The 14,857-nt window shown below is 46.9% G+C and overlaps 1 long non-coding RNA gene across 1 annotated transcript in view; it reads right to left on the bottom strand.

Moving 5' to 3' along the window:
* LOC309515147 overlaps positions 1-14,857 on the bottom strand; it is a 454,911-nt gene that overhangs the window by 394,102 nt on the left and 45,952 nt on the right. The gene's annotated exons all lie outside the window — the stretch shown is intronic.

The following is a 14,857-nucleotide window of genomic DNA, read 5'->3' as shown; positions in this document are numbered from 1 at the left end:
TGTTTTGGCCCAGTTCTCTAATCTGTCAAGGTCGTTTTGAAGTGTGATCTTTTTGAAGATAGATAGATATGGACCAGGGGTAGGCAACCTAAGGCCCGGGGGCTGGATCCGGCCCAATCGCCTTCTCAATCCAGCCCATTTTTAATGCCGCAGTTATTATTGTGAATTGCCCCCAGCTCAGCATTGTTGTTGGGAAAGCAGGGTGCAAATATTAAATCGCACCAGCCACAACTCTTGCCTACAGGGCTCCCTGGCTCCTTGTTGGCTTGGTACTCTTGTTGACCCTCTCCCAGCATCAGAAATACCCACCGCAGTTCAACAGGGTCAGCCGTACAGCCCATCATATCCTTTGGCACTCTTGTAGCTTTCCAAGAAGAGGGACCCAAGGGCGGGGCTTTATCAGAATGCAACAGCAACAAAGCCTATCTCTATCCCGTCACTCACGGCACAGGCGTCTATCTTTAGACGCGCTGATATCGCCTTTTCTCACAGCAGGGAGAGGCGAGAAGGCTGTTGTCTCAGAGGCTTAACACACCCAGCCTTGGCCTCAGCTGACACTCTCTGTTTGGCCATATGGAAAAACGAGGAGGGATACTGAATTGAGAAAGGACATAAGGACGTGAAAGGAGCCTTGCTGGGCTGGGCCAATGGTCCTCCCAATCTAGTATCCTGTTCTCACAGTGGCCAAAGAGATGATTGGGGGAAATCTGCAAGCAGGATTCAAGCACAGGCGCCTTCTCCCCTTCTACAGTTTCCAGCAACTTGTATTCTGTGTGAGTGCCTGGAGGTGGTTGGGGGATGGATGGCGGCAAACAGATTGAGGTTGAATCCTGACAAGACAGAAGTACTGTTTTTGGGGGACAGGAGGCGGGCGGGTGTGGAGGACTCCCTGGTCCTGAATGGGGTAACTGTGCCCCTGAAGGACCAGGTGCGCAGCCTGGGAGTCATTTTGGACTCACAGCTGTCCATGGAGGCGCAGGTCAAATCTGTGTCCAGGGCAGCTGTTTACCAGCTCCATCTGGTACGCAGGATGAGACCCTCCCTGCCCGCAGGCTGTCTTGCCAGAGTGGTGCATGCTCTGGTTATCTCCCGCTTGGACTACTGCAATGCGTTCTACGTGGGGCTACCTTTGAAGGTGACTCGGAAACTGCAATTAATCCAGAATGCAGCAGCCAGACTGCTGACAGGGAGCGGCCGCCGAGACCATATAACACCGGTCTTGAAAGACCTACATTGGCTCCCAGTACGTTTCCGAGCACAATTCAAAGTGTTGGTGCTGACCTTTAAAGCCCTAAACGGCCTCAGCCCAGTATACCTGAAGGAGCGTGTCCACCCCCATCGTTCTACCCGGACACGGAGGTCCAGCTCTGAGGGCCTTCTGGCAGTTCCCTCACTGCGAGAAGCCAAGTTACAGGGAACCAGGCAGAGGGCCTTCTCGGTAGTGGCACCCTCCCTGTGGAATGCCCTCCCACCAGATGTCAAGGAGAACAACTACCAGACTTTTAGAAGACATCTGAAGGCAGCCCTGTTTAGGGAAGCTTTTAATGTTTGATGTATCACATTATTTTAATATTCTTTTGGAAGCCGCCCAGAGTGGCTGGGGAAACCCAGCCAGATGGGCGGGGTATAAATAATAAATTATTATTATTATTATTATTATTATTATTATTATTATTATTATTATTATTATTCAAAAGCATTGCTGCCTCTGACTCTGCAGGCAGAGCATAAACATCAGGCTTATTATTATTATTATTATTATTATTATTATTATTATTACCTCTCTTTGGCGATCACACAGGGTCTCCTGACGTTTCACCATCTATTGATCCCTGTGCCACCACTTTATTTCCCGCTGCCACCATCCAGGCCCTACCTGGTACAATACTGAGTCCAGTCAGGGTTAAATTGGAACATAAACTTCTGTTTATTTGGTGCAGTTTAACAAGTGTGTGGTTTCATGAACGGTATCGGTCAATTACAATCATGGGGTGCCTATCCAGACCTATAACTTCCGCTACCTGCTCTCGCTCACTAAACCACCTCTCAGATATTTACTTGTCTTCTAGCTCCTAATTCTTCCTGACTCAGCTTATTTCGCTACACTAACTCAACCTACCCACAGACTCTATCCCAATTCACTCCCACTCCAACCAACCTCCCAATGAACTCCTCCCTTCGCCCCTCCCAGAGCTGGTTTTATAGTCTCTCTGACTCCACCCCCCTGGGTTCTGATTGGGTAACCTGTTTAACTATTTCACCTCCAGCACTCTCATATGTTAACGTCACACTCGCCCGTCTGGCTGGATTTCCCCAGCCACTCTGGGCGGCTTCCAACAAAAGATTAAAAATACATTAAAAATATCAGTAGTCATCAGTAGCCTAGTAGCCATCAATAGCCCTCTCTTTCATGAATTCATCCAATCCTCTTTGAAAGCTACCTAATTTGGTACCCATCACTGCCTCCTGTGGCAATAAGTTCCATAGTTTAACTCTGTGCTTGGCAATGCAATTTGACTGGAGTGCGGGAAGGCATAGACCTGCATGGAAAGCAGACTGTTTTAAATCCCTTTCCTTTTCTTTCTTTTTTAAAAATGTTTTTATTAAAATTCCCCCCCCCCCCAATCTCTGTGATCGGAAGGTCCTGGAAAAAGCAGTTCAGTGTGATGAGAAGCTAGAGCTGTCCATCAAAACCAAAGTTCCTTCCGCCTCCCCACCTTGAGTTATTTCCCTGGTCGGTTCGTTTCTCAGGAAATATTGCAAAACAAAAGCCAGCCGTGAGTTTCTTTGGAGAGAGCTGATGCTGCAGACATTTGAAAGCTTAGAGAGTCCTGGGATCCACAGTGAGAAGCTTGTTTTTAACTGCAGTTGGTGAAACAGCATAGGAACAGAGGAAGCTGCCTTAGACTTAGTCAGACCATTTGTCTGCCTTGCCCAGCACTGGCTCTCGGGGGTTGAAAGCAGGGATTTCTCTTTCTCTGACCTACCTGTAGATGCCGGGGGTTTCAACCTGGGACCTTCTGCGTGCAAAACAGTCGCTCTGACACAGAGCTACGACCCTTTCCCATTGTTAACAGTGCAACCCAACCAAGGCTCGTCTAGTTCAACCTCCTGAAGTTTAAGCACACATTGGATGGCCACCTGCCATTGATGCCTTAGCTGAGATTTCTGCATTGCAGGGGGTTGGACTAGAGGACTTTTGTGGTACCTTGTTGTTGTTGTTTAGTCGTTTAGTTGTGTCCGACTCTTCGTGACCCCCTGGACCCGAGCATGCCAGGCTCTCCTGTCTTCCACTGCCTCCCGCAATTTGGTCAAACTCATGCTGGTAGCTTTGAGAACACTGTCCAACCATCTCGTCCTCTGTCGTCCCCTCCTCCTTGTGCCCTCCATCTTTCCCAACATCAGGGTCTTTTCCAGGGAGTCTTCTCTTCTCATGAGGTGGCCAAAGTCTTGGAGCCTCAGCTTCAGGATCTGTCCTTCCAGTGAGCACTCAGGGCTGATTTCCTTCAGAATGGATAGGTTTGATCTTCTTGCAGTCCATGGGGCTTTCAAGAGTCTCCTCCAGCACCAGAATTCAAAAGCATCCATTCTTTGGCAATCAGCCTTCTTTATGGTCCAGCTCTCACTTCCATACATCACTACTGGGAAAACTATAGCTTGAACTATACGGACCTTTGTTGACAAGGTGATGTCTCTGCTTTTTAAGACGCTGTCTAGGTTTGTCATTGCTAATTTTTATTAGTTTTTTTTTAACATACCATTTTCAACAATAATTAAACATACTTTTACATCTTACTCAATTTTTTTGACTTCCATCAGTCCTGTCTGAAAATTTCCCAATCTCATCTCTTAGTATGCATTTCTTATTTTCCCTATTACATTTCAAATGCATAACCAATATCTCTATCTTTTTCTACTTTGTAACACTTCGTATATTTCTCCTTACAAACTTATTGTAGTCCTACTAGTGTAATTTGTTGATTACAGTTGCTCTTCAAATAATTCATATACTTCTTCCGATCTTCTGTGAATCTCCGGTCCCGGAGGTTTCGAATCCTTCCTGTCATTTTGTCCAATTCTGCATAGTCCATTAATTTCATCTGCCATTCTTCTTTCGTTGTCACTTCTTCTTGCTTCCATTTCTGGGCTAACAATACCCTTGCCACTGTCAGACGGACTACAATTCCCCCATCCCCAGCCATTGGCCATGCTGACTAGGGTTGATGGAACTTGAAGTCCAGTAGAATATGGCGGGAACTGGCCTAGTTGGAATAGGACTAGCCTGCTCTAGCACAGGGGAGCTTCCTAAGTCTCTACTCCTGGGAGCTGGGGACAGGGAGAGAAAAACCCAGACTCTATACCAGCAGCTGGTGACCCCAAATATCAGGATGCTGTCACTGTTACAGAGTCTTCACACCAGAGATGGGGAACATGTGGCTCTATGGATGTTGGACTTTAACTCCTGTCCTTAGCACCCATCAGCCCCACCTAGAAAGGACAGTGGTCAGGGATGGTGGGAGATATAGCCCAGTAAAATCTGGAGAACCACAAGTCCCCCATCGCTGGTTTGCGGTCTTTCGGTGAATGGGCGCCAACTGCTTCTATAGGAGAAACCAACCGCCCCTCATTGTCAGTACCAATGGGAAGAAGAAGAAGAAGAGGAGGAGGAGGAGGAGGAGTTTGGATTTGATATCCCACTTTATCACTACCCTTTAAGGAGTCTCAAAGCGGCTAACAATCTCCTTTCCCTTCCTCCCCACAACAAACACTCTGTGAGGTGAGTGGGGCTGAGAGACTTCAAAGAAGTGTGACTGGCCCAAGGTCACCCAGCAGCTGCATGTGGAGGAGCAGGGAAGCGAACCCGGTTCCCCAGATTATGAGTCTTAACCACTTCACCACTCCAGCTCTGCAGAGGAAAGGAAAAGAGCAGAATGAGATGAGGGAGAAAGTCCACGATATATTCCCCTAGATAGAATGAATAAGGAAATGCTTTGCAACCCCTTTTTTCCACTAGAAGAGAGCTGTGCTTGGCCTGGGGTTCCTGTCCAAAGAAGCATTCCCATAAATTAAGCTCCCGTTTTGTTTTCTCTAACCTCAGTCCATCTCACCACAAGGTCTCGGTGCCTTGCCATTTCGCGACCGCGTTGAGGCCATCGGCCATAAATCTCAGGAGTGTGGAAGGCACCAGAGGCCAAGAGTTATGATCTGGACAGGAGGTGTAAATTGCTGCGTGTTAACGCCAGGCTGCCTTTCTTTCTCTTTATTTTTTCTCTCTCTCACTCTCTCTCTCTTTCCCCCCACCTCGTTCTCTTTCGGTCTTTTATACGACTGTCCTTAACAACCGGGAATTAGCAAATTGCAATTAAGTCGCTGCTCGCTTCCAATTAGCCACCCTCGGCTGAAGAGCAGAGCCACACATCACACCCACATTGGAAGCTGTCGATGGAATATTCCTTTCCTTCCTTTGGAGGTCTACCCGCAAATTGTCCCCTTCCTCCTCGCGTTCCATGTTCCAGAACAGTTATGGTGGTCTCCAGGGATGCCTCATAACCTCCTCCTGGAGCATTTGTGCATACTTTACAGCAACGTGCTCCAGGAGGGAAGCTTCCATTAGTTCCACACACCCACACTCACACTCACTCTCACACACACCTAGTTTTGTGACGCAGAAGAAATAAGGGAACCAGGAGCTACTACAATGAAACGGAGGACTTCTCCCTTCCAGCATCAGAGATTAAACAAACCATACCATTTTAGATCAGTGGTTCCCAAACTCTTTTGGGCCACCTCCTCCCCCCGGTTCCATAAACTCAGCCTCCAGCTGGTAGAACACGAGACTTAAACTCAGAGCTGTGGGTTTTGCTCACATTGGGCAAAATCTTTCTGCATTGCAGGGGGCTGGACTAGATGATGAAGAAGAAGAGTTTGGATTTGATACCTCGCCTTTCACTCCCCTTCAGGAGTCTCAAAGCGGCTAACATTCTCCTTTCCCTTCATCCCCCACAACAAACACTCTGTGAGGTGAGTGGGGCTGAGAGACTTCAGAGAAGTGTGACTGGCCCAAGGTCACCCAGCAGCTGCAGGTGGAGGAGCGGAGACACGAACCCGGTTCCCCAGATTATGAGACTATTGCTCTTAACCACTACACCACACTGGCTCTCCAGATGAAATGCAGTGCTCAATTTCATCCTGAGCATAAGCACATCCAAAAAACACCCACACCATTGTCTGAGTTACTTTCATCCCCACCCTGTGCTCCAGACAATGCCAGCATCAGCCTACTAAAATGCCACGAACCACTCCTTAATGCCTATTCTAAGCGGTTGGCTGTAGATGGTTTGATTAGTCCATCCCTTTAAGGAGTCTCAAAGCGGCTAACATTCTCCTTTCCCTTCCTCCCCCACAACAAACACTCTGTGAGGTGAGTGGGGCTGAGAGACTTCAGAGAAGTGTGACTAGCCCAAGGTCACCCAGCAGCTGCATGTGGAGGAGCGGAGGCACGAACCCGGTTCCCCAGATTATGAGACTACCGCTCTTAACCACTACACCACACTGGCTCTCGTGGTCCCTTCCAACTCCACGATTCTGTGATTCTACCTTGTAAAAAATAATCTTCAGAATAGTGGATTGTGGGAGATAATAACGCAATAAAATTCAAGACAGTAACAACGAATTGCCCATTTATTCACAGCCAATGGAAAGTATTTGGTTCGGCTAATTCCACAAAAATGATGAACTTGATCCAACGATCTGAGAGTCATTTACAAATCCATTGCCCCCCTGCCACCCTCTTGCCTCTGAGTGCCCCACTGGGCAAACTCACCGCCCTTCAGAGGGCAATATTGCCCACTTTGAGAAATACTGTTTTAGAATAGCATAGACTATGAGGAACAAACCACTAATAGGCCCTGTAAAGGGAAGATGTTTTGATCAAAGGCTGGTGTCAGGGTACTGCCATCGAAAGGGGGGAGGGGGGCAGAAGAGAACAGGGAACCTCCAACGTTGCTGAGCAGTAGTACTTCGTTGGGCAGTGGAGAGAGTGATGCCTCAGGCGAAGCGAGGCAGAGGCTCACAGACTTTACTGTGAGCCAAAGCACCTCCCTCAGCCAGGCTGGTCGGGAGACAAACATGCAGCTTCTGTCGCCCAGCTTTTGCAGAGGTATGAAACGTAAGAAGGGGAGGCGGAGATTCGGGTGTGTGTGTGTGTCTAAGTTCTTATGCTGGGGGGACGGACCGGAAAAAGCCACTCCCGGAATCTGCAAGTGACTGAGACAGTGTGCTGGACCCGGGGGGGGGTTACCGTGAGGCGTGGTCAAAGTCCGGCCCTGGGCCGAGGGTCTGGAAACTGTTCACCAAGGGTGAAGCGGGGTCCAAAGCAAGAAGCTTTGTGTGTCCAGTTCTGGGCACCACAATTCAAGAAGGACACTGACAAACTGGAACGTGTCCAGAGGAGGGCAACTAAAATGGTCAAAGGCCTGGAAACGATGCCTTATGAGGAACGGCTAAGGGAGCTGGGCATGTTTAGCCTGGAGAAGAGGAGGTTAAGGGGTGATATGATAGCCATGTTCAAATATATAAAAGGATGTCACATAGAGGAGAGAGAAAGGTTGTTTTCTGCTGCTCCAGAGAAGCGGACACGGAGCAATGGATCCAAACTACAAGAAAGAAGATTCCATCTAAACATTAGGAAGAACTTCCTGACAGTAAGAGCTGTTTGACAGTGGGATTTGCTGCCAAGGAGTGTGGTGGAGTCTCCTACTTTGGAGGTCTTTAAGCAGAGGCTTGACAACCATATGTCAGGAGTGCTCTGATGGTGTTTCCTGCTTGGCAGGGGGTTGGACTCGATGGCCCTTGTGGTCTCTTCCAACTCTATGATTCTATGATTCTATGATTCTATGATTCTATGATTCTATGATTCTATGATTCTATGATTCTATGATTCTATGATTCTATGATTCTATGATTCTATGATTCTAAGCCGGGTGTAGTTGGGAACTCCGGGAAAACAGGTCTGGGTGCTCGCAGAAACAGGTGCTCCCACAACCTGGGACTGGGCTGACTAGCCTTTATCTCCTCTGAGGCATAGGGCAGTCCCGGTCCACAGGTGACTCGCCTCTCCTGGCCTGGAGGCGAGCACTCCTCCTGCGGGAACTTAGTTCCCTCCGCCTCTCTGCCCTGAGCCTCTGCAGCTCAGGAGAGGCTGGAGGGTTACCAGACCCAGAGGCAACCTCACCTTCCCCTGACAGGGCTGGGAGAGGAGCACCTGCAGGCAATGGGTCCTCCATCACCTCAGGAGCCAGAGCGGATTCATCTGGTGTCTGCTTCTGAGGATCCGGCACAGGTGAGGGCCCTTCAGATTCAAGGCCCTGGCCCGGCTCAGCTGGTCCTGGAGGAGGGGACTCCTGTGCAGGCTGGGATTCATCCGATTCAGCCTCTGAATCAGATTCCCAGGCCATCAAGTACAGACATGAACTCTGGATCTCTGAACTGTACATAGTTGCACTAAATAAAACCTGCAAAAGACAAGTCGGAGTCTTGAATGTTTACTTGCAAGCAATCACCAACAGACCTGACAGTTAGCTCCCATAACCCTCAGCCAGAAGTGACCAATGACCAGGGATGATGGGAGTCATAGTCCAATAACTTTTGGACAGCCAAAGTTTCCCTAGGCCCATCTAAGATAGAGGGATAGTCAAAACTGCCTTAGTTTGGCAGACCTTTCCTGAACCACCCATTTTGGTTCAGGGACGTCATTCTGGAATTTCTCCTCTGAGAAAACAGTCGAAGAGGATAATCTGAAGCCTGCTCATATAAATATATGAACATCCAGTCTCTCCCAAAAATAATATTGGTTCCAAGGACAAATTCCAAAATGGTTACCATTTGGGGGCAAGGGTTTGAGCACATCAGTGTTTCGTCCAATTTTTTTGTCCAATTTTTTGCACACTAAATTAGTCAGTGTATTGTGCATAATGGGATTTTAAAAGCCTTGCAGGTTTATGGGGCTCCTTGCCAGCTCTCTGAGTGGCATCCTTGGCACCAAAGGCTAGTTGGGCCAGGAATGTCAAAAGCAGCCAGCCAGACAATTGTATGTTACGCATTTGGTAGCTAGATCTCCACTGGCTGGTTGCATTCTTGCCCCATCAAGAGTAATAATGCATTATAAATTCTGATCCAATGATTTGTTGCCATTGAAGGATGGTTGTTGTTGTTTAGTCGTTTAGTCGTGTCCGACTCTTCGTGACTCCATGGACCAGAGCACGCCAGGCACTCCTGTCTTCCACTGCCTCCTTCAGTTTGGTCAAACTCATGTTTGTAGCTTCGAGAACACTGTCCAACAATGGTACACAGGGCTATTAACAGCTGCTCTTTCACTTTCATAACACATTTCTCCTTTAATTCACATATCCCTTTGGAATTTTTCGAGTTCTGAAACATTCAAAAATCAAAAACTCAACAGCTGACAGCTAGGCCTCCAGATCTTGCACTCAGTGGAAGCCACGTGGCATGTTCGACTCCCAAGCCGTGTTTGAAAACCGAAGCATTTACTTCCAGGTTTATGGCATTTGAAAACTGAAATGTTCAACTTCTGAGATGTTTGAAAACCGAGGTACCACTGTAGTACAAAGCTTTCCTAACTGGAGCTGTCTGATCTGAGGGTTTGACCCAGAGGTTCAGGGTTTGAACCTCTTTCTCAAGGGGCTCCAGAGAAGAAGAAGAAAAGTCTGGGTGAAAAACTGTTTTCCATGCGGCCCATTCATAGCTTTTGCTCTCCATTCAGTTCAGGAACATAGGACACTACCTTGTTTGTTTCTTCTGTTACCGGTATACATTACAGAAGGGGTTGACATCATGCATACATTACAGAAAGGAGGGGTTGAGGGAGGAGTTGTGGTGGTAACCTGAGTGTCCTGTCACCTGGCTGGTTCTTCCTTTCCCCCTGCCCATGAGACACTTCAAGGAGACAAAGGGGAGTTTGCAGTTTCCTGCCCCCAGAGGGAAGATCTGATCATTGTCCTTTGTTTCAGTCCATGCTGAATCCACTCCCATATGCAAGTTCTTTGTGATCCTGATTGTCTTCTGTCTGGGATCATCAGGGTTGACATAGCAACTGGGCAGGGCTCCTGTGGATGTGCTGGGATGGTGAAGGGATTATGGCTGACCAGAACCAAGCCACCCCCCTTTGATAGTCCTTGTCATATAGAGTAAAATAAAAATGGAACAGTGCAAATCCGATGTATGGTTGATTTTCTATGAATTTATAACAGAAATGTGGCGTATGTAGTGTGTGAGTGTGAGTGTGTGTGAAGTTTGTACAAACGGAATGATTGGGGTGGGTGGTGGGGTTCCTGCTACACTTCAGTGTCTATCCTGCCCTGCCTCCAGAAGGCAACCAGGGTGGCTTTTGGCTGAGCCAAGCCATTGTTCCATCCAGGTCCGTTTTTCCTGCCCTGACTGGGGAGACTCAGCCCAGTGTGGAGATGCTGGTGAGAACATAAGAGGAGCTTGCAGGATCAGGCCAAAGACCCACCTAGTCCAGCATCCTGTTTTCACAGTGGGCACCCAGTTGCCTGTGGGAAACCAGCAAGTGTGATGGCCTGGGACTCGGGCTCAGACTCGGAACCAGAGGAATCTCAGTCCGCACCAGATCCTTTGCCTCATGCGGATGATCCTTTGGTACTCCTTTCCAACTCTACAGTTCTGTGATTCTATACTTGCAGAGGAACCATTTTCTTAGCCAAGTCTTGTCAATACAGGTGTTGGAAATGTAAAGAGAAAGAAGGTTCTTTTTATCATATGGGGTGGTCTTGTAGTAAGGTAAATGCTTACTGGGAAATGATATACAACGAAGTGAAAATCCTGATCAAATTTGCAGATGACACCAAACTGGGAGGGGTGGCTAACACCCCAGAGGACAGGATCACACTTCAAAACGACCTTGACAGATTAGAGAACTGGGCCAAAACAAACAAGATGAATTTTAACAGGGAGAAATGTAAAGTATTGCACTTGGGCAAAAAAAATGAGAGACACAAATACAAGATGGGTGACACCTGGCTTGAGAGCAGTACATGTGAAAAGGATCTAGGAGTCTTGGTTGACCACAAACTTGACATGAGCCAACAGTGTGACGCGGCAGCTAAAAAAGCCAATGCAATTCTGGGCTGCATCAATAGGAGTATAGCATCTAGATCAAGGGAAGTAATAGTGCCACTGTATTCTGCTCTGGTCAGACCTCACCTGGAGTACTGTGTCCAGTTCTGGGCACCACAGTTCAAGAAGGACATTGACAAACTGGAACGTGTCCAGAGGAGGGCAACCAAAATGGTCAAAGGCCTGGAAACGATGCCTTATGAGGAACGGCTAAGGGAGCTGGGCATGTTTAGCCTGGAGAAGAGGAGGTTAAGGGGTGATATGATAGCCATGTTCAAATATATAAAAGGATGTCACATAGAGGAGGGAGAAAGGTTGTTTTCTGCTGCTCCAGAGAAGCGGACACGGAGCAATGGATCCAAACTACAAGAAAGAAGATTCCACCTAAACATTAGGAAGAACTTCCTGACAGTAAGAGCTGTTTGACAGTGGAATTTGCTGCCAAGGAGTGTGGTGGAGTCTCCTTTTTTGGAGGTCTTTAAGCAGAGGCTTGACAACCATATGTCAGGAGTGCTCTGATGGTGTTTCCTGCTTGGCAGGGGGTTGGACTTGCTGGCCCTTGTGGTCTCTTCCAACTCTATGATTCTATGATTCTATGAAAAGGATGTTTAAAATAACGTTTGTACAAACAACAACCCAGAAGCCATTTTCTTGGGAATTATAGGGATAGAACTACCTAAATTGTATAGAAACTTGTTCGTGTATGCAACTACAGTGGCAAAAAGGAAAATGGGAAGAAGAAGTTCCAACAAAGGAAGAATGGATACAAAAATTTGTGGAATATGCAGAAATGGCGAAACTTACCGGAAGAATAAGAAATCAAGATAACAAACTTTTTATAAAAGAATGGAAATGGTTTATTGAATATTTACAGTTAAATTGTACACAGATAAAAATAATGGCAGGATTGTTGTAATAACCTGCAGTTACATAAGAGTATATATTTAAAGAAGATAAACAGATAAGTAAGTTAAGTTAATTTGGATATGCAGAAGATATTAAATATAAATTTAAGAACTGCAGAAAGAGGGGGAAGGAAGTCAAGTTTTGAAATATCCAAATGATTGTAAAATCAGTGAAATGTATCTATCTGAAAAGTATAAGTAAAATTTAAATAAATAAATAGTCTTGTTGATACAGGTTTGGGGACCTTGATTAATGTGAAAATTTGGCCTATGCCCGCTGTCTGCTTTTTGCAATATCCCAGCCTGCTATCCTGGATGTTCCTAGAAAGGTCCTTCCTTTCAGTGAAATAACAACAAGGCTATTTCTTTCAAGGTTGATCGATGCCAATTCACACCTTCCACAAAGACTCATTCTTTCATAGGACAACTCCTTGTGAAGTTGTGGACTAAGCTCTCCCAGCGCAGAATCCAAATTCACATTATTATTCTTCCACATGGCTCACGGGCCAAGTTGGCACATCCCTCGCTAACAAATAGAATAAACACAGAGGTGTTGTTGAACGAGTTCTCCCAGTCTGTGTGTGGCCACCTCGCTAAGACTTTCCACTGACTCTCGACATGGCGGGTTGAGTGCGGTTTCGTGAATAATGGGGTGTCGGTAGAGAGAGATGGTGATTTACTAATCACGGGTGTGTCTTACAAGGGGATGGATGTTTCGAAAGAAGAAAGACCGATTGAAGGCTAGGGCTGTGCCAAAATGCCATTGGGATTTTTAGATCAGTGATATGCCATTTCAAAGGAATGTATTTATTTATTTATATATATATCTATAGACCACTAAGCACAGAGAGCATCAAAGCAGTTTACAACAATTATATGTCAAATCGTACGAATGGAAACCATATAGAAGTGTTAGAATTGAAAATCAGCTATTACCAAAAGAAATCATTCTTTCAGTGGGGCAGCATCCACAAATTATTATTATTATTATTATTATTATTATTATTATTATTATTATTACCCCACTGTCAGGGAACTGACATCGGAGCCAGAGGCGGAGGGAAGGCTCTCAAATGATGCTGGAGAAGGGCCCAGCAGGGAGAGAGGCAGCTCATCAGCTGGGGAAGGAAATCAGCGCAACACCAGGGATAAAGGGGGGCAAATGGGGGGATCGGCGAGGCGGCTCCAGGACTCCTTGCCGGACACCAGCGGGGAGAGCACGGGTCCTCCACTACCCATGCCCTCCCTGTGCAGAAGACTTCCGCGCAGGGAGAGTAGGAGGAGACTTGGCGTCAAACAGCTTTTATGCTGGAAAAGGTTTAAGAAACGCCCACTGATGGATTCTGCCAGCGACTGAGGCAGCCACGAAGTGAAGGGCTGTCCAGACAGAAAAGGTTTAACAAGGCAACATAGCGAGGAGTGGCGGCAACTTACGCATGAGCAACCCCTATATTTATTACACCCACCCACCTAGGAGGCTTACAGCATATTTAAAAACAGAATAAAAACATCAAGCATTAAAAACCTCCCAATATAGGGCTGCCTTCAGATGTCTTCTAAAAGTCAAATAGTTGTTTATTTCCTTGACATCTGAAGGGAGGGCGTTCCACAGGGCGGGCACCACCACCGAGGAGACCCTTTGCCTGGTTCCCTGTAACCTCATTTCTCACAGGGAGGGAACCGCCAGAAGGCCCTCAGAGCTGGACCTCAGTGTCCGGGCAGAACGATGGGGGTGGAGACGCTCCTTCAGGTATACAGGACTGAGGCCTTTTAGGGCTTTCAAGGTCAGCAGCGACACTTTGAATTGTGCTTGGAAACGTACTAGGAGCCAATGTAGGTTTTTCAGGACCAGTGCTATATGGTGTCTGCTCTGGTAACAATGCACTCTAGATGAGACCACCTTTGAGGGCAGCTGGGTGACTTCCGTTATTTCAAAATGTAATATCTTCTAACTTCAGGGACTAAATAATGTGCTACACATTTTAATGCCAATCCACCTAATTTGCACTATGCAACATGAAACTCAGCCCATTTGCAGCTATGAAATCTGCACTTCTACAAATTTTATTGTACAGTTCCCTGTTCAAAATATGTGAAAGATTGCTCCCCCCCCCAAAAAAAGTGCATTTCAGGTGCATATGCACTAAAATCCACCTGAAAGTGAACATTGTGTATAAAGATGCACAGCTTAAAAATGTGCACACTAGGCATACAGTGGTGCCCCGCAAGACGAATGCCTCGCAAGACGGAAAACCCGCTAGACGAAAGGGTTTTCCGTTTTGGAGGTGCTTCGCAAAATGAATTTCCTATGGGCTTGCTTCGCAAGACGAAAATGTCTTGCGAGTTCCTGTGGGGTTTTTTCCTCCCCCCCTTTTTCCCAAGCCGCTAAGCCGCTTATCAGCTGATCCTAAGCCTCTAAGCCACTTAACAGCTGATCCGCTAAGCCGCTAATGGGCTTGCTTCGCAAGATGAAAAAACCACAAGACGAAGAGACTCACGGAACGGATTCATTTCATCTTGTGATGCACCACTGTAATTGCCTTTTTAAAGCATGCATTAGGAGAAAGGTGTGCAAAATGCATACAAATTTCTGTGCAGTTATGTGCATGTTTTCTTTTTAATGGTAAACTCATGTGGAAATGGGGCGAGCTAATCTTCAAATGGGACACAGGTGGTGCTGTGGATTAAACCACAGAGCCTAGGACTTGCCAATCAGAAGGTTGGCGGTTCGAATCCCCGCGACGGGGTGAGCTCCTGCTGCTCGGTCCCTGCTCCTGCCAACCTAGCAGTTCGAAAGC

The sequence above is a fragment of the Podarcis vaucheri genome (genome assembly GCF_965113315.1).
Source record: "Podarcis vaucheri genome assembly, chromosome: 12".
NCBI classification, from domain to species: Eukaryota; Metazoa; Chordata; class Lepidosauria; order Squamata; family Lacertidae; genus Podarcis; species Podarcis vaucheri.
This window is presented reverse-complemented; position numbering and strand designations above follow the sequence as displayed.